The sequence below is a fragment of the Durio zibethinus genome, chromosome 25 (assembly GCF_047325235.1).
Source record: "Durio zibethinus cultivar Kanyao isolate XHJ-2024 chromosome 25, ASM4732523v1, whole genome shotgun sequence".
Lineage (NCBI taxonomy): Eukaryota > Viridiplantae > Streptophyta > Magnoliopsida > Malvales > Malvaceae > Durio > Durio zibethinus.
The window spans coordinates 11,272,943-11,293,565 of record NC_143186.1 but is presented as its reverse complement, the minus strand read 5'-3'; positions in this window follow the sequence as shown (position 1 = coordinate 11,293,565).

Here is a 20,623-nt window from a genome sequence, read left to right as displayed (position 1 = left end):
CTAAAATTCTTCCCTCAATCCTATGAAATCAAGGATTTGAATCCCATATTGGATTTATAAATAAATCCTTTCAAGCCTAAAACAAGGGAAAGACAAAGAACCCAAAAACAAAAGAGAAATGGCCAAGATAAAAAGAAAGCTCTGCTAGATAAAAAAAAACACTTTTGTCAAAACCCTAGAAAACCAAAACCAAATATATAAACATAAAAAAAAAAGAAACCCACATCCCCTAAACAAGAACTCAGTACCAAGATCCAACAAAAAAAAATCTTTTTGGTTGAAAGTTTGAAGGTTGATCTAGGAGATTTGGGGAGTTTTGGAAGAAAAAGAGGTTAGATTAGGGTCAAAGAGGTTAAGAGGAATTTTTAGGGATTTTTTTGTCACAGCTAATTGGAGACAGCGACGACAACGCTAACAGAGGTCGGTTGTTTTTTGGGTAAAAGTTGGGAGAATTTTTTTTAAGTAGAAAAGGAAATGAACTAAAAACAATTAGCCCTTTTATAAAAAGAAAAACCACAAAAAGATGCCATTTAGAACCTATGATCTATATCATGGCCAAGCTCTGATGTGCCTCAATCTTGCCATGACTAACCTTGAGCTGAGTAACAATTGAGGCCTTGTGGTCAAGACAGTGGTTCTGAAGCTGTGTGCATGCAATATAAGCCAAGAAACATGATATTGATAGAGTGTGCGAGCAATGTATGCCATAGTCCCAAGATGGGCAGATAAGTGTGAGCCAGTATGTATGTACCTTGAAGCTTGACAGCCAATTGGGTGTTGTCGATTGAAAATACATGTGTGCACCCTCAAATGAGTTGGTGAAGCAACGAGCAAAATCTGAGAATCATGGTGACCAAGATGAAGGTCACTAGATCTTGAGTTGGCTGAAGAAAAACCCTGAGTTGGTTAGGGAGCAAAGTATCCTTATTTTAGACATTTTTATAGTTCTTGGTAAGATAACTGAAAATCTCTTATACTTTTTATAGATGGATAACTGGTATCAGCTCTTCACCTCTTTGGCTAGTAGGCAAGCAGGGCCTAGATAATCTAAAATAAGCTACTCTTGGCACATATGGTGTCTAGGTGGGTGAGTATTGTCGGGTTACGAGTGTGGCACAATATCTTCTCGGATCATGGTAAATCTAGGGATGGTCAGGGCTGACAGACCTTGTATCACACCGTTATGTTAAACTATGAGGTTAGATACTAGCATTTGCTATGCCCCTTAATCTTTCCTTCTTGAGCTGGATTGATAAGTAACTAAGGATCATGATATGGTGTTTGTGTAAGAAGGGCACCATCGAGCCTAAGGCATGAATGAGCTAGTAGATAGGCACTACTAGCCCACTGTTAGACCTTTGTTGTCGATCGATAGAGGTGTGTTAAGGCTAGAATAGCACACCTAAGTTCCACGAGGTGAGATGAGCATGATGTTAGGTATCCATCATGTGTGCAGATAGCTTAGAATAAGGCTAAAGGTTGAGGCCCTAAGATATGGGTTTCGTGGGATAATATGAGCCTAGTATAGCTTTGGGCTGATCATTGACTAGCATATGTGTTGTGTCTTCAGGTTCTAAGCATGAGAGCTTGCGAAAGATTTGGATGGGCATAGTATTGGGTTTTCATTATGCCAGAATGAGATAATAGTATGAGAATCAAGGCTGTGTGCCCTTATGAGTAAGGCAGGTCGATGCTTAAGATCTTGATGCCTGCAAACAAAGATGGGTGCTTGGGGCCACCTTAAAGTTATGGACTGATGAGTTTATGGGAGTTGGGTTTCTCCCTATTAAGTTTGGGAATATACTACTTTACGAGGTCAAAGTCAAGAAAAGCTCATAAGTATATAGCTTGAAAGATCAATATCGAGCTATCCATGGGAAAATGGACTTGTGAAAGGTTAATCTCGACTATGAATAGTCTTGGTGTCGCACGAACGAGTGGTTTCGATCTAAAGAATGCACAACCCGTGACAATCAATGTGTGACTTGTCGTAAAGGTTTTGTGTCCGTTCGATGAATTTGGAAACGAAATTAAAAAAAAATAATGGAGTCACCACCAATCTTTTTTTGGCTAAGTACGATTGACCACCTACTAAAACATATCTTTTTAATAAAGTTTTAAAATTAATTAAAATTTATTAAAAAGATAATTTTATGATATACGAAACAGTTTGGGTTTGGGAGTTGGTTACGCATAGGGAAGATTAGCACCCCCACAGCGCCCGTTAAAAACGGTACCAATTAACAACGTGTTATCCTTTGATTGGATAAAAATAGTCCAAATTTCGGTGTTCAAAAAATAATTTCCTTGATTTTTTATTTATTAGAAAAAAATTTATTCTTGAGAAAAATAAATTAAAACCTGTTTTATTGAAATAATTCTTAAAATGTTCCAGTGCGTTGGTAACATTAGAAGAACTTTTTCTCACCTAGAGATTTCTTAGGCATCACTTCTTGGAATACCTTATAATCTCATCCTCGGAGGTTCAAATTTACTTTTCGTAAAAAATGTCATGCATGCAATGCAAAATGTTACCATGTTGATGCACACATTTTATTTTCCTTTGTTAGAAATTTTATTAATTATTTTATTAATATTCTTATTTAAAATTTTGAAGAAAAATGTAATTTTTATTATATTAAAAATTTTCTATAAATATTCAAATACACTGGTAATATTTTACAAAAAATCTTCTCACCTAGAGATTTCTTAAATTATCTCTACTCGAAATACTTTTAGAATCCCATCATCGGATAAAATCTCTTTTCTTCTCATTTTTATTACTTATATTTTTAATTCATTAATCAATTTTTATTTATTACTTAAAAAAAAATTTTTTTTACTGTATTGAAAATTTTTTATAAATACTCCAATACACTGGTAGTATTTAAAAAAAATTTTCTCACCTAGATATTTCGTAGGCATCACTACTCGGAATACCTTTGAATGTCATCGTCGGATAAAAATTTTCTTTTCCTACATTTTTTATTACTTTAGTATTATTATTAAATTTATTTTTATATTATTTTGTTTTTTAAAGTTTATTTTAAAAATTAACAAAATTATAAAAAAAATTTAACCACATATTTCATCATTTAATCTAACAAGTATAAATATTTTAATATGCATAAATATTAATAAAATAATATATAAAAAATAAAAAAATTTAAAAAAATTTTTTTTTGACCTGAACTGGATCGTTGACTTGCGATTCGGTTCGGTGGTTCGGTCCTGTCTAAACATGGTACAGGTGGTTCAGCAGTTCGGTACCGATTAGGTACAGGTTCAGTCAGACTGGTTAGAGGCTAATGAAGAAAGCAAGTCGCGGGTCGGGTGCGCAAACCCCACGTCGGGTCGTGGGTTGACTTGTAGATCCTGGGTGCTTAAAACGACATCGTTTTGGGCTTTATTGCAACGGCGTCATTTTGGTTTTCACCGTTTATATAAAAGGTTTAAAAAATTTTTTTAGCCATTCTCCTTCCTTCTCCAGAAAAAAAAACCTTTCTTTTTTGTTTATCTTCAGCTAAACGTACGGTCGTCGCTGGTCGTCGTCACCACGCCATTGCCGCCATCACCGGTCGTTGGTCATCGTCATCGGTGACCGAAAAAAAAACCAAAATCACCTAAAATATTCTACTCAACACCCTAAACACAAATCCAGCCCCCTTTTGTCAAAAAGAGTCCCAAATTTCCCAGATCCGAACTTGAAGTTTTGGTTAAACTATTTTTTTTGTATTCTGACTTTTTTTTTTAAACTGACCTTTTTTTTCTTTGTGCAAGAAGCTCTAGGCGCTGGGTTCCTCCTTGCGGGGAGGACTATGTATATATATATTTTTTGCAATTTTTTTTCTTTCATTTTTTATAGTGTCTCTCCTCCTTTCTCTATCTCTTTTTTTGGTTTGGCTAGGAGCTCTATTTATAGAGCTTCAGCCGTGTGTGTGCTTGAGGGAAAGACATGGGGCTCGGTATGGGGTGTAAGCACAAGCCTCATGCCTTTTTTATTTCTTTTGGCAACATCTGGCAGTGGTAAGGTTAGGTGATCAGAGGGTGAGAGGTAGGGCATGGTGAAGGATGGGTGTAGGGCAATGGTGGCAGTGGTGCCAGGGAAGGCACCACTGCCATCCTTGATTTTTTTTGTTTTTTGTTTTTTTATATTTTTTTGTTTTGTATTTTGTATTATTTTTGGTACATTTTTTTTTGTATTTCATATTTTGTATTTTTTTGTATTTCATTTTTTTTGGACAAATTGATGTCCACAGTTGCCCCTCTTTGCATACTGCTGATAATTAGTAATAGGGCAAAGACAAAGACAACAATTTTGTCTGGAATCCAAACGGATTTTTTTTAATTGAACATAAACTACTCAAAAAGTTTTTTTTTTAATCGAAAATGCTTCTCTCACTTGAGGCTCGACAACTTTTGAAAATTTAAAATCTGAAAAAGACTCATCTCAGCAGAGGCTTAACAACTTTAAAAATTTTATCTTGAAAAAAGCTCATCTCAACAGAGGCTTAACAACTTTAAAATCTATCTTGAAAAGGGCTCATCTCAGCAGAGGCTCAACAACTTTAAAATCTATCTTGAAAAGGGCTCATCTCAGCAGAGGCTCAACAACTTTAAAATCTCATTTAAAAAAGGGCTCCTATCAGCAGAGGCTCAAGGACTTTAAAAATCATCTTTAAAAGGGCTCCTCTCAGCAGAGGCTCAAGGACTTTAAAAATCATCTTGAAAAGGGCTCCTTTCAGCAGAGTCTCAACGAGTTTAAAATCTCATGGAAAAGCTCCTTTCAGCAGAGGTTCAACAACTTTAAAAATTTCATTTGGAAAAGTTCCTCTCAGTAGAGGCTCGATAACTTTAAAACAACTTTAAAATCTCATGGAAAGGGCTCCTCTCAACAGAGGCTCAACAACTTTAAAATCTCATCTTGAAAAAGGCTCCTTTCAGCCAAGGCTCAACAACTTTAAAAATTTATCTTGAAAAAGGCTCATCTCAGTAGAGGCTCAACGACTTTAAAAATCTCATTTTGAAAAGCTTCTCTTAGCAGAGGCTCAATGACTTTAAAAATTCATCTTGAAAAAGGCTCCTCTTAGCAGAGGCTCAATGACTTTAAAATCTCATCTTTTCTCAAAACTGAGTTTTTTTCTTTTAACAAGTAAATTTTTCTCTTTTGAAATCTTTTGTTTAATCAGGAAATAGAAAGTCTCTGTCCTTATTAAAACTGCTCATGGATGCATGTACTGAGTGCTCTAAATGCAATGCATGTAAGTAATCAAAATTATTCATTATAGACACCCAATCAGGTCCGGGCCCGGATCAATTGGGCCTGACCCGGATCAATTGGGCCTGACCCAGATCATTTGGGCCTGGCCCAAATGGGCAAGGCCCAATTGAATTTTTACCCCGTATTTTTTATTTTTTATTTTTATTTATTTATATTTTTTTCTCTTGTGTATTTTATTATTTATTATTATGTATTAATATATGTATATATATATATTCTTTTTTTTTTCATTAGAATAGATTTATATGTATATAGTTATATATTTATTATTATTATATTATTATTCTTATCTTTTTTTTTAAATTATCTGTTCTGATTTTTTCTGATTTTCAGATATTATTTGAAAATTTTTTATCTTTTGATTTATCTTTCCAATTATCTAGATTTTTTTTTTTTAATTTTATTTTAATTTTTATTTTGGAGGGCTAGGATTCAAAGTTGAAGACTCCCACTCTGAAGGGGAATTCAATCAGAAGAGTCCAATTGGATTCAAAGACTGAATTCCCGTCCAAAGAGGAATTGGGATTGATCAGAAACTCCTGATCAATCCCTATAAAAGGGACCCCCCTGGAACAGTCCAAAGGACAGAAAACAGAAGCAAAAGCTACTGATTGAGAGAATAGGGGTGTTTAGAGAGCTAAGGAAAAGTTTAGGAGTGTTCTGGCAGTGAGAAAAATTTTTTAGAAAAATTTGGCAAAAAAATTTTCTGGAAATTTCTGGGAAATTTCCAGATTCCGACGAAAATTCCGGCGAATTTTGAATTTTCCGACGACAATTCCGGCGAACTTTGAAGTTTCCAGCGACAAACCCAGTTTCCGGCGAAGAATCCCAGAAACCGGCGACCATCCGGCCAACTTCCGGCCAATTTCCGGCGAAATTCCCAGATTCCGGCGAAATTTCCAGAATCCGGCACCGGCGTTCTTCAAATTCTAGAGAGAAGGCAGAGAAGAAGGGAGAAGAGAGAGAGAGGGGAGGAACGGTCTGCTGAAAAACGGAGGAAGGTGCCTTTTATACCCTCCCAAAACGACGTCGTTTTGGCTTTAAGTTAATAAGATGATCCGCGCGTTTTGCCGAACCCGACCCGACCCGAAGCGTCGACCCGCTTTCTGACCCGCGCGCTTCAGCCCCTCCGAGCCGAGCCGAGCCGAGCCGAGCCGCGATCCGAGCCGCTCCAGGTTTTTTTTTTTTTTTTTGAATTTTTTTTGAATTTTTTTTATTTGACTTTGATTTTGATCTTGATTTTTTTTTTCTTTTTTCTTTAATTAATCCGACGACGAAGCCTCTACAAGTAAAAACAGTAGTTTTTCTTGCATACTCCTGAGGTGAGGGAATTTTCTCAATTTTCTGCTAAAAGTATTAGAGTCAATTGAGAATAATTTTCGATAATTAATTAATTGGTTGATCTTGATTTTTCTTTAAATAATCCGACGATGGAGCCTCTGCAAGTGAAACAGTAGTTTTTCTTGCATACTCCTGAGGTGAGGGAATTTTCTCAATTTTCTGCTAAAAGTATTAGAGTCAATTGAGAATAATTTTCGATAATTAATTAATTGGTTGATCTTGATTTTTCTTTAAATAATCCGACGACGGAGCCTCTACAAGTGAAACAGTAGTTTTTCTTGCATACTCTTGAGGTGAGGGAATTTTCTCAATTTTCTGCTAAAAGTATTAGAGTCAATTGAGAATAATTTTCAACAACTAACTACTTGGTAAAATTTTAAGGCTTTTGGATAACACAAATTCAAGCTGGTACCATCTTTTGATGGGCGTTGTGAGGGTGCTATAACCTTCCTCACACGTAACCGAACTCCCGAACTCTGTTCTGGTTAAGCAGACCCGAACCTATTCTTTTAGGGACCCTTAAGCTTAGGTGTTCCCTAAAAGGGCAGATTCCTTAGGTGGCCAATCACACCTGGATAAAAAAGATTGGTGGCGACTCCCTAAAGTCAATGTCTAGCGATAGATCCCCGGATCTAGATGTTATGACAGCTTGGCGACTCCACTGGGGACCTTGAGAGTCAGGCCAGCAAATAATTTGTGTTATCCAAAAGCCTAATAAAATTGAACCATTTTTGTATATATGTGTATTATTCATTCATGTTTTATTTACCTTGTTAATTATGTCATTCATATGCATGTGCATAACATGAGCTCTACACCCGAGCTCCGTCCCTCTAGGAGGGAGTAAAGTACCTATTGCTTTCGTGAGGTCTAATGCCTCCGCAGTGGCTAGCGAAATACTCCCACTCAAATTGAACCTTTTCCGCTTGTAGCCTGTAATGGGTGAGGATTAGGGTGCCTTACTAGTCTGTGATGGACAAGGATGTAAGGAACAATTTGAGGACCTTTAGACTCTGACTTTAAAACCACATGTAGTGAACCTTAAGAGTGCCTAACCCTAGGATAGAGCCCTTTCTACCCAATGATAGATATGCCCTGAAATTAGGACATAAAAATGGTGTTTATCTAATCATTTTGATTGCTTAACTTTGTGTATTATTTTTATCATATGTAACACTATGCATCAGCATCACTTTCATTTTATTCATGAAACTAACTATGTTGTTTGTCTGATTGTATGCATCCGCATTACTTTCATGACCATGTTTTAACACAATCATTTGCATTCATTTCATACTAGATTTCATTCAGAAAAATGTACATTTCATTTGTGTATCAAAGCATCATACATAAGGCACAGCATGACATTTCTAATCATAAGTATGGTACTCAAGGTCCCAGAATAGCTTCATCTAGCGAAAATCCTGCTCATCCATACAACACAAGATCTAGAGCAAGACAAATGGAGGAGGAAAGTTCTCATAGATTTGAAAAGCTAGAAAAAGCACAAGAGAAGATTGAAAGTGAGCTAAGCAAGATTCTGGAGGCTCTAAATAACATGAATAAGGGGAAAGGAGTGGAAGGAAGTACAAGCCAGCAAGAAGTGGCTGACCCTTTGTACCCTCCAGGTTTTGGCCCACCTCAAGCTCAGTCTGCCCAAGAGGTCCCACCACAACATTTCGCATATCCAACATATCCTGGAATGCCATCAACTTTCAACCCAGGGCAGTATAACAGTTATATAAATCCTGTCTTCACTGAAAAGGCAGTAGAACCAATTCCTGATCTAGATGATTTAAAAGAAAAAGAGAAGGAAAAGATGAGAGTAGAAGCTGAGGAAAGTTCCAAGATTAGTATGCTAGAGCAGAGGCTAAGGGCTGTGGAAGGATTTAGCTTTTATGGGTCAGTAGATGCTGTAGGGCTCTGCCTAGTTCCTGATGTGGTTATCCCCTATAAGTTCAAAGTACCGAAATTTGAAAAATACGACGGTACAAAATGCCCAAAAACCCACATCACCATGTACTGTAGGAAGATGGCAGCTCATGCTCATGATGAAAAACTTTTGATGCATGTCTTTCAGGATAGCCTTACAGGCTCAGCGGCCAGATGGTATGTTCAGCTGGATAGGACTCGCATTCGCTCTTGGAGCGATATGGCACATGACTTTATCAACCAATATCGACATATCATCGATTTGGCTCCTGATCGTTTGTCTTTGCAGAATCTAGAGAAAAAGTCAAACGAGTCTTTTAAAGAGTACGCCCAGAGATGGAGAGATATGGCTTCACAAGTACAACCTCCACTGACAGAAAAAGAGACCACAGTGCTATTTGTTAGTACTTTGAAACCTCCCTATTATGAAAAGATGATAGGGAATGCAACAAAGAATTTTGCTGACATGGTGATCTCTGGAGAAATTATTGAAAGTGCCATAAAAAATGGTAAGTTGAAAGGAGGAGAAATCAAGAAGGCATCAGAAAAGAAAGAAGCTGAAGCTCAAGCTGTGAGCTTTGATAGACAACAATTCAGGGGTTATCAACCCTATCCATCCCAAGGCTACTCTCCATACTATCCCGCTGTGAATAATGCCTCATCCTACCCATACCAGCTAGCTCCACAACCATCTTGTTCATCCACTTACCGCCTTAACATTCAAGCTCCTGTAAGGACCCAAATTCGCCCTACTAACCCAGCCAGTGGCTCGCGAGAACAACGAACTACTCGAGAAAAACCTGTATTTGATCCAATCCCTATTACTTATACAGAGTTATATCGAGAGCTTTATAATAGCCATTTGATTGCCCCCAGCCATGTGGAGCCGCTTAAACCACCCTATCCAAAGTGGTATGATCCTACAGCCCACTGCGACTACCATTATGGAATTACTGGCCATTCTACTGAAAATTGTACTGCTTTAAAGCATAAGGTGCAACGGTTGATCAATGATGGAATGGTAAGTTTTGATCAGAGAAAAGCAACAACATCCAATGTTAGCGCCCTGAGTGAAAGTCAAGAACAGAAAGGGTCCGGAGAGTCACAATGAATTGAGGGGCAAGACGTCAATGGGGATTTCTTCACCTGATCATATAGGGGGCTAATTTTTAATGGAGATTAGGCAGGTTGAAGGTTTTTTTTGTCATTTTAGGATCTCTTTTCAAATAATGTTAGATTTCTTTTTTGCAATAGGACTTCACTTGTTATCATTTTAATAAAGGCAAGTCAATGCATTTCATTACATTTTTCTTTTTCATTTGACCATTATTCCATACCCTGCTACCTTTCATAACTTCACATTCCCATTCTTAAATTTCAGATGATGAATATTTAGACAATGATAACAATAATTCTGGGATTTAATTTTGAGAACTCATCCATGCTAATATGAAGAGACGATTTGAGCAAAAATAGGCTGTTACCGGAGGTGAAAAAGATATGTCTTGAAGATATGTAATCTTTTATACAGATTCATGAGCTTTGTTCAATAGATGATGTTCAAGAAAGGTATTCACAATTGAGATGAAAAATGGCCATCTTTCTTTTACCATTGGAAAAACCATTTATTGCTACCCCTTTGAGCCAATCATGATTTTTTTTTTCTTGAAAAACCCCAACCAAGGATCACCCTCTACACTGGAGGGTAATTTTTGAAAAAAAAAAAAAAAAAACACCACAAAAGGTCTCAAAAATGAAAAAAAGAAAAGAAAAAATAATGCCACACATGACTTGGGGCAAAGTAATGAGAATCTTTTGTGTGAAGAAAGAAAAAAATAGTGAAACGATATGGGGCAAAATGCCAAGTTATGTCAAATGATCCTTTGGTTTTGAACCTTTTTAATATATGTTTTGAGCCTATTATATCCATTTCTTTTATGACCCTTCACCTTGGCCTACATTACAACCTTGAAAAGTCCATTTGGATCAAGTGTGAATACTCAACTTGAATGATCATATGTTGAACAAAGACGTGCTCAGGATGTAGTAATGGAATCATGCTACATTGCCATAGAGTTTGATGTATGAAAGATATCAACAATGAATAAAAAAAAAATGATGAAAAAAAAAAAAAAGAAAAAAAATGATGAAAAAAAGAAAGATGATGAAAAAAGAAAAAAAAAAGGAAAGAAAGAAGAAAGAAAATGAAAAAAAGATTGAGATTGAAAACCTGAAAGGTTGATAGAAAAAGATCCAAGTCAAATGGCTCACATGAATGGAAGATCCCTCAAAGACTGGGGTAAAGTTCGCCAGGCTCAAGTTGACTTCAACAGTAAATGGATTGAGTTTTTGAAAAAGAATCCTAAATTCATGTTGAGAATTGTCTGAATATTCATCATTTGGACATACCATCCATCTCAATGTATCCAATTCATTTCCTTTCCCATTTTCTTTGCACCAAAACAGATCTTCATTGATTACCTTTACCATAATTCACCTTGTGTTTTCTCATTGTTACACCTCTAGAATGAATTGAGAAAATGTTTGGTTGCATTGTATTTGTCAAGATTTGAAATGATAATAAATGAATGAATATGTGCTTAAAAGAGTCTTGCATTCATTTGAAAAGAAATCTAAGATGATGAAGAAATGGTAGAAACCTAAAAGAGATGATTTGGAAGGATATATGATGTGACCAAATAGAGAATATGATGGGGCAAATTTTGAAAAGTGGTATAACCAAGTGATGAGTACAAGGATGAATTAGTCGATATGACTTGCAAGCTATGATTGTATGATGAAGACAATCAGTGGACAGAGTTTGTTTCGGAATGGTTAATGCTGAGACACCCATGAGTAATGACCCAGTGATGGTGGATGAAACTTGTTTTGAAATTTGTTAGTGCTGAGAAATTCATTGAATAATGGTCAAGTGATGATCGATTGATGAAGCTTATTCCAAAGTTTTGAAAAACTGAACAAGGAAGAATATGAGTGGAAAAGATAAATTGAGAGCTACACTGGTTCGATCTTAGAAGAGCAGTGCAATTGGATCCTTGAGAAACTTGAGTACCATACATTGAATAGGAATTAATTGGCCATCATTTGCATAACATGCATTGAAATTCATGCATTTGCACAGCATACACTACTTTCAGGAGAATATAGTGTATAAATTCAAGAAGCAGGGGTGTTCCAACATCCCATATGGAGAAGACAAATATGAAGATATTTTGCAAAACTGAAAAAGAGAAAGCCTGTCAGGTAAGTTCCTAATCCTTGAAATAGGATGTCTTTTGGTATCAGGGTTGATTTATAAGACCTTTGGGCATAATCACCTGAAATCCCTTCAAACACAACTTTCAACTCCTTTGGACATGATTGTCAAGGAGCAATTTACTTTCTCAAAGTTCCGTTGCCTCTGTTTAGAGGAGCAATTTACTTTTCAAAGTCGTGGTGCCTCTGTTGAGAGGAGCATTTTATTTTTCCAAAGTCGTGGTACCTCTGTTGAGAGGAGCAATTTACTTTCCAAAGTTCGTTGCCTCTGTTTAGAGGAGCAATTTATCTTTCCAAAGTGGTGGTACCTCTGTTGAGAGGAGCAATTTACTTTCCAAAGTTCGTTGCCTCTGTTTAGAGGAGCAATTTATCTTTCCAAAGTCGTGGTGCCTCTGTTGAGAGGAGCAATTTACTTTTCTAAAGTCGTGGTGCCTCTGTTGAGAGGAGCATTTTACTTTTCCAAAGTCGTGGTGCCTCTGTTTAGAGGAGCAATTTATTTTTCAAAGTCGTAGAGCCTCTGTCAAGAGGAGCTAAAAAAAAAAAAAAAAAAAAAAATGAAAATGTCGAGTCGGGTCTTGACTGGGTGTCTACGTCTTTGCGCAATTTCTGTTTCACAGAAAATACGCAAAGAGGGGCAGCTGTAGACACCCAATCAGGTCCGGGCCCGGATCAATTGGGCCTGACTCGGATCAATTGGGCCTGACCCAGATCATTTGGGCCTGGCCCAAATGGGCAAGGCCCAATTGAATTTTTACCCCGTATTTTTTATTTTTTATTTTTATTTATTTATATTTTTTTTTCTCTTGTGTATTTTATTATTTATTATTATGTATTAATATATGTATATATATATATATTCTTTTTTTTTTCATTAGAATAGATTTATATGTATATAGTTATATATTTATTATTATTATATTATTATTCTTATCTTTTTTTTTAAATTATCTGTTCTGATTTTTTCTGATTTTCAGATATTATTTGAAAATTTTTTATCTTTTGATTTATCTTTCCAATTATCTAGATTTTTTTTTTTAATTTTATTTTAATTTTTATTTTGGAGGGCTAGGATTCAAAGTTGAAGACTCCCACTCTGGAGGGGAATTCAATCAGAAGAGTCCAATTGGATTCAAAGACTGAATTCCCGTCCAAAGAGGAATTGGGATTGATCAGAAACTCCTGATCAATCCCTATAAAAGGGACCCCCCTGGAACAGTCAAAAGGACAGAAAACAGAAGCAAAAGCTACTGATTGAGAGAATATGGGTGTTTAGAGAGCTAAGGAAAAGTTTAGGAGTGTTCTGGCAGTGAGAAAAATTTTTTAGAAAAATTTGGCAAAAAAATTTTCTGGAAATTTCTGGGAAATTTCCAGATTCCGGCGAATTTTGAATTTTCCGGCGACAATTCCGACGAACTTTGAAGTTTCCGGCGACAGACCCAGTTTTCGGCGAAGAATCCCAGAAACCGGCGACCATCCGACCAACTTCCGGCCAATTTCCGGCGAAATTCCCAGATTCCAGCGAAATTTCTAGAATCCGGCACCGGCGTTCTTCAAATTCTAGAGAGAAGGCAGAGAAGAAGGGAGAAGAGAGAGAGAGGGGAGGAACGGTCTGCTGAAAAACGGAGGAAGGTGCCTTTTATACCCTCCCAAAACGACGTCGTTTTGGCTTTAAGTTAATAAGAGGATCCGCGCGTTTTGCCGAACCCGACCCGACCCGAAGCGTCGACCCGCTTTCTGACCCGCGCGCTTCAGCCCCTCCGAGCTGAGCCGAGCCGAGCCGAGCCGCGATCCGAGCCGCTCCAGGTTTTTTTTTTTTTTTGAATTTTTTTGAATTTTTTTTATTTGACTTTGATTTTGATCTTGATTTTTTTTTTCTTTTTTCTTTAATTAATCCGACGACGGAGCCTCTACAAGTAAAAACAGTAGTTTTTCTTGCATACTCCTGAAGTGAGGGAATTTTCTCAATTTTCTGCTAAAAGTATTAGAGTCAATTGAGAATAATTTTCGATAATTAATTAATTGGTTGATCTTGATTTTTCTTTAAATAATCCGACGATGGAGCCTCTGCAAGTGAAACAGTAGTTTTTCTTGCATACTCCTGAGGTGAGGGAATTTTCTCAATTTTTTGCTAAAAGTATTAGAGTCAATTGAGAATAATTTTCGATAATTAATTAATTGGTTGATCTTGATTTTTCTTTAAATAATCCGACGACGGAGCCTCTGCAAGTGAAACAGTAGTTTTTCTTGCATACTCTTGAGGTGAGGGAATTTTCTCAATTTTCTGCTAAAAGTATTAGAGTCAATTGAGAATAATTTTCAACAACTAACTACTTGGTAAAATTTTAAGGCTTTTGGATAACACAAATTCAAGCTGGTACCATCTTTTGATGGGCGTTGTGAGGGTGTTATAACCTTTCTCACACGTAACCGAACTCCCGAACTCTGTTCTGGTTAAGCAGACCCGAACCTATTCTTTTAGGGACCCTTAAGCTTAGGTGTTCCCTAAAAGGGCAGATTCCTTAGGTGGCCAATCACACCTGGATAAAAAAGATTGGTGGCGACTCCCTAAAGTCAATGTCTAGCGATAGATCCCCGGATCTAGATGTTATGACATTCATTGTGGTAAAAAGGTTCTCAAAATCTCTCGTTTTTGGGTTCTTTTATCAGAATTCTTATACGATCAATCTGTTCTTAACATCTGACCACAATATTTTTCTTCTTCAAAAGTCCGTAACATTAATGTCTTGTCATACTTTTCTTATCTTTTTTCATTTGTCTTTGTCAACTTTTTTTAAAAAGTAATGCTAAGATCTTTCATGTTTGTTTTTCTTTTCATCATTTTAAATCCAAGACCAATAAAATGCAATCACACATTTTTCCTATTCATGTGAAGGACAAAAAAATGAGAATAAAGGAATGGATAGGTGTTATTTTCAAAGGAAAGATAGCATATTGGTCACAAGTGCATGGCAAAGTATTTGAGTTGAAACAAAGGTGCCCAAATAATGATCATAAGATAATCATGAACAAAATATTCCCAGATTCTTTCTCTAAAACTAAATTAAATGACTTCCTTGATCCTTCAGAGTTCATCAAACTACACTTGCCCCTGTATTATGGAATGATGCTTCTTTTTCGCATCCAAACTGCCTTTTTTCAGGTTTCCAGCTTCAGATGAGTCATTATTTTTTTATTTTTTACTTTTTTTTTCTTTCAAGCAAAATATTTCTTCACAGCATCTGAGTTTATCGAAGTAGGTAAATCACTTCTGTCCATCTCTGTCAAAATCAATGCCCCACCAGAAAAGGCCTTTTTCACCACATACGGGCTTTCCCAATTTGGTGTCCATTTTTCTCGATTATCATGTTGATTTGGAAGGATCTTTTTCAGCATTAAATCTCTTTTCTTAAAGCAACGGGGACGGATTTTCTTGTCATGTGCTCTCATCATTCTCTTTTGATATAATTGACCATGAAAAAGTGCTGTAAGTCTTTTCTTTTCAATGAGGTTCAACTGCTTGTAGCGATTTTGAACCCATTCTGCTTCTTTTAATTTTACCTCTATCAAGACTCTCAACGAGGGAATTCCACTTCGATCGATAGCACAACTTCCATTCCATATACCAAAGAGAACGGAGTGGCCCTAGTAGATGTTCAGACTGATGTTCTATAAGTATAAAAAGTAAAGGACAACTTCTCATGCCAATCTTTATAAGTATCAGTCATTTTTTTCAGGATTCTTTTGATATTCTTATTTGCAGCTTCTACTATCTTATTCATCTTTAGACGATATGGTACCGAATTACGGTGACGAATCTTGAACTGAGTGCAAACTTCATTCATCATCTTGCTGTTTAAATTTTTGGTATTATCAGAAATAATTGTCTTTGAAAGCCCATATCTGCATATTATCTCCCTTTTTATGAATTTACATACCACAGATTGGGTCACACTAGCGTATGATGCGGTTTCTACCCATTTTTTAAAGTAATCAATCATCACAAATATGAATCTATGTCCATTTGAAGCTTTTGGAGTGATGGGACTGATGACATCCATACCCCGCATAGAGAATGGCCATGGCAGAGCCAAAACATGTAACACTATTGGAAGAGTGTGGATTTTGTCAGCATAGATCTGACGCTTATGACATTTTCTGGCATAATCAATACAGTCACTCTCCATTGTCAACCAATAGTATTCAGCCCTCATAATTTGTCTAGCCATTATATGACCATTTGCATGTGCCAAACAAACTCCATCATGCATTTTTTTAATAATCCTCTTCGCTTCAGCTGTATTCACACATCTTAAGAGTACTTGATCTCGACCCTTTTTATAGAGGATGTCTCCATCAAGAAAGAAACTCATAACCAACCTTCTAATAGTTCTCTTATCATTTTCTGTTACATGTTCTGGGTATTGTTGGCTTTTAATATATTGCATGATGTCATGATACCATAGTTTCCCATCAACTTCTTCTTCAACACCTAAACAATGTGCTGGTTCATCCTTCACATCTAACTTGATGGGTTAGATTTCAGTATTTGTATCTATTTTAATCATTGTAGCTAGAGTAGCCAGTGCATTAGTAATTTGGTTTTCCTCTCTAGGCAAATGCTCAAATTGAACTTCTTTAAATTTTTTAACTAACTGAGAAATGTACTTATGATACCGTATCAACTTGGAATCTCTGGTTTTCCATTCTCCTCGTAACTGATAGATAGCTAGAGCTGAATCTCCAAACACATTTAATACTTTGATTTTCTTTTCAATTGCTGCTTGCAAACCCATAACATAGGCCTCATACTTAACCACATTATTTGTGCAATTAAAATTTAACCTGGCTGTAATGGGATAATAGTGCCCATCAGGAGATATTAAAATTACCCTAATACCATGACCCAAAGCATTAGCAACTCTATCAAAATACATCCTCCAAGACTCTTCAATAGGTTCATTTTCTTCAATAGCCATCATATCTTTATCAGGGAACCCAGGTTCATTGGTTCATAATTTTTAATAGTACGATCAGCAAGAAACTTGGCTACGACACTTCTTTTTATAACTTTTTGAGTCACATAAATGATATCATATTCTGAAAGCATAACTTGCCACCCTGCTATTCTTCCTATCAATGAGGGCTTTTCGAAAATATACTTAATAGGATCCAACTTTGCTATGAGCCAAGTGGTATGATAAAGCATGTATTGTCAGAGCCTTCGAGCTGTCCAAGCTAATGCACAACATATCTTTTTTAATGGTGAATACTTAAACTCATAATTAGTGAATTTTTTACTCAAGTAGTATATTGCTCGTTCTTTCCTATCAGTTTCATCTTTTTGTCCCAACACACATCCCATTGAATTTTCATGCACTGTTAAGTACAAGATCAAAGGTTTTTTCAGGATTGGCGACACTAACACAGGTGGATTTGACAAGTGTTCTTTAATCTTATCAAAAGCTTCTTGGCATTCATCATTCCATTCTCCTGGATCATATTTTTTGAGAAGTTTAAAAATAAGATCGTACTTATAGGTGAGTTGAAAGATGAAATGAGCAATAATGTTCAGTCTCCCTAGAAAACCTCGCACTTATTTTAGGGTACGAGAAGGAGATAAGTTTTCGATGGCTTGTATCTTATCTGAGCCCACTTTGATTCCTCTTTCACTGACCACAAAGCCCAATAGTTTTCCTGACTTGGCATCAAATGTACATTTAGTGGGATTCAACTTTAGCTGAAATCTTTTCAACTTGTCAAACAGCTTTTTGAGATTGACTATATGATCTTTTCCTTCACGAGATTTTGTAATCATATCATCCACATATATCTCTATTCCTTTATGCATCATGTTATGGAAGAGAGTCACCATTGCTCTTTGATAAGTGGCACCAGTATTTTTCAACCCAAAAGGCATGACTTTGTAACAGAATGTCCCCTACATGGTCACCAATATAGTTTTCTCCATATCATCTTGAGCCATCTTAATCTGATTATAGCCTGAGAAACCATCCATAAAAGAAAATGTGGAATACCTAATAGTATTATCCACTAGAGGATCGATGTGAGGTAGAGGAAAGTTATCCTTAGAGCTTGCCTTATTCAAATCTCGATAATCGCACACATTCTCACTTTTCCATCCTTCTTAGGAACTGGCACTATGTTGGCTACCCATTCAGGATATTTTACCACTTTCAAAAATTCAGCATCGAATTGTTTTTTCACTTCCTCTTTAATTTTCAACAGCATATCTAGTTTCATACGCCTTAGCTTTTGCTGTATCGGCTTATATCCTGGTTTTAAAGGTAACTTATGTTCTACAATATCAGTGCTGAGTCTTAGCATATCTTGGTAAGTCTATGCGAACACATTTATATATTCTTGGAACAGCTCTTCTAGCTTCAGTCTTTCAGCTGGTAAAAGAGATATACCAACTTTAACCTCTTTTTTGTTTTTACCATCTCTCAAATTCACTAATTTAGTAATTTTTTGATAGGGTTTAATTGGCTTATCTTCATGTTCTATTAATTTTAACAAATCAAGAGGCAGTGTGTAGTTATCTGAATCTTTCTCATTATCAAGTTCATCAACATGAATTAAGTTTTCAAAATCAAATCCGAGATTGTTACCATGATTATTTTCGTGTTCATTGTTTGAGACCCTGCAAAAGGTAAGATGAAGAGAATATTGGCACACAAAAATGGAATGACAAGAAAATGATAGAAAAAAAAGAATGGAAAGTAAAATGAAGATGAAAATAATAAAAGAAATACGGATGATCTTCTAAGTCTTTTATTAAAACGACAAACATAAACACACCATAAAAGATCTCCTAATACTCGTAAAAAGTAATTAGGGATTTAAAGTTTCACAGTACATTACTTTTTTAAAGTTTTAAAGACAACAGGCAACTCTGTAACTTTCCAATTATCTAGCTCAAAATTTGAAGGACAAGGGTACACGAATAGCTCTTCACTTCGACTCTTCTTTTTTCCATCATCCACCATTTGAATGACTAGCTCTAAAAATTTTTCCATGAATCCTACACTTAGGGCTTTCGGTAAATCTGGATAAATATATCTTCTCGAGTGAAAAGAATCATAGAGGTATAGAATGACCATAGATTCTGACTCTGGCTTATATCCCCTAAGATTAGCTATACTCTTATCTCTTTTCTCATTCATCATTCTTATTCTATCCCCTCTTATTGGCTTATATCCCAAGCCAAATCTATCTCTCTTTTCATATATGGTCAATGGCTTCGTGATTCCTTGCAGGTTCTTCCCAAGTTTGACTTCAGGTCGCCATCCCATCTTGGTAAGCTGTTTGACTATAATTTTAGTTGTCATAGACAAGTGTGACGAATACAATTTAGATTTTTCAGCTATATATGTTACATTGGCAATCTCAAAGGATTTATAAGAGCATTTCAGAGCATTATCTGCTGATTTCACATAATGAGTATTTATCGATTAAGTTACCAATAAATCTTTTTCTCTTGCCACACATATTAGCTTTTATTCAACAATGAATTTGACTTTTTAATGTAATGAGAATGGAACAGCACCTGTCATATGGATCTACGATCTACCCAATAAACAACTGTATGAAAGAGAGATGTCCATAACTTGAAATTTCACGTTGAAAGTGCATGGGCCAATTTGCAATGGCACTTCTATATCTTTCAGCACCTCTCTTCTGGTTCTATCAAAGGCTCTCACTATCATATGACTAGGTTTCATATAAGATCCATCAACAGGGGGTTTTGTCAGAGTAGTCACAGGCATAACATTGATAGATAAGCCATTATCAATCAAAATCTTAGCCATTATATGACTTTTGCATTTCACAATAATGTGAAGAGCCTTGGTACTTCCTCTACCTTCAAGAGGAATCTCTTCATCACTAAAAGAGATATAATTTAAAATTGTCAGATTGCTAACAAGCTATTACACATATTCAACAAAAGCATTGTGAGACACATATGCTTAATTTAGCACTTTAAGCAAAATATTACGATGTGACTTTGAACTAAGCAATAATGACAATAACAAAATTCTAGCTGGCATCTTGCTAAGCTGTTCTACCACACTATACTCGTTATGTTTTATTAACTTTAAAAATTCACATGCTTCACTCTCAGATACTAGCTTCTGACATTCTTTTTCTGGGGCTGCGTCAAGACTACTTTGACTTTCATTTTCTTCTCCTACCTTGGCTTTCTCTTTTCTAGCTTTTTCTAGAGCCTCTGGGGTATAACACCTCGCACTTCGAGTTATGCCTCCTACACCTATTATGTTGGCAGTATCTGGGTTAACTATGACATCATAATCGTATTTTTAAGGTACTACTTTATCATTCTGATATAAAAAAAGGCCAGGAACTTTAATTGTCATCAGTAGTCGAGAGATGGGCTTTTTAAGCTTCGATGTTGGCTTTTCATCATAATAGATAGTTACCGGTCTAGGCATAAACTTATTCTTTGAATTAATGGTAGACACTTTAGCTTTCACCAACTCTTCTCTCTCTTGGTAAAACTCTATTCGACCCTCATCCATCAATTTTTGCACCTCTTGATGGAATTGGTAATAATTCTAGATAGAATACCCCAGAACACCTTTGTGATAATTACAGCTTTCAGTTGAGTTAATTGCTTCAGAGCAATTTTGAGGTTCTATTGGCTTCAACATGTCAGCTTTGACCAATACTTCGAACACCTTAGCCATCGGAGTCTTAACTTCATTTATTTTTTCCTTCACGTGGCTTTTTTACCCATCGATTAAGGCATTTATT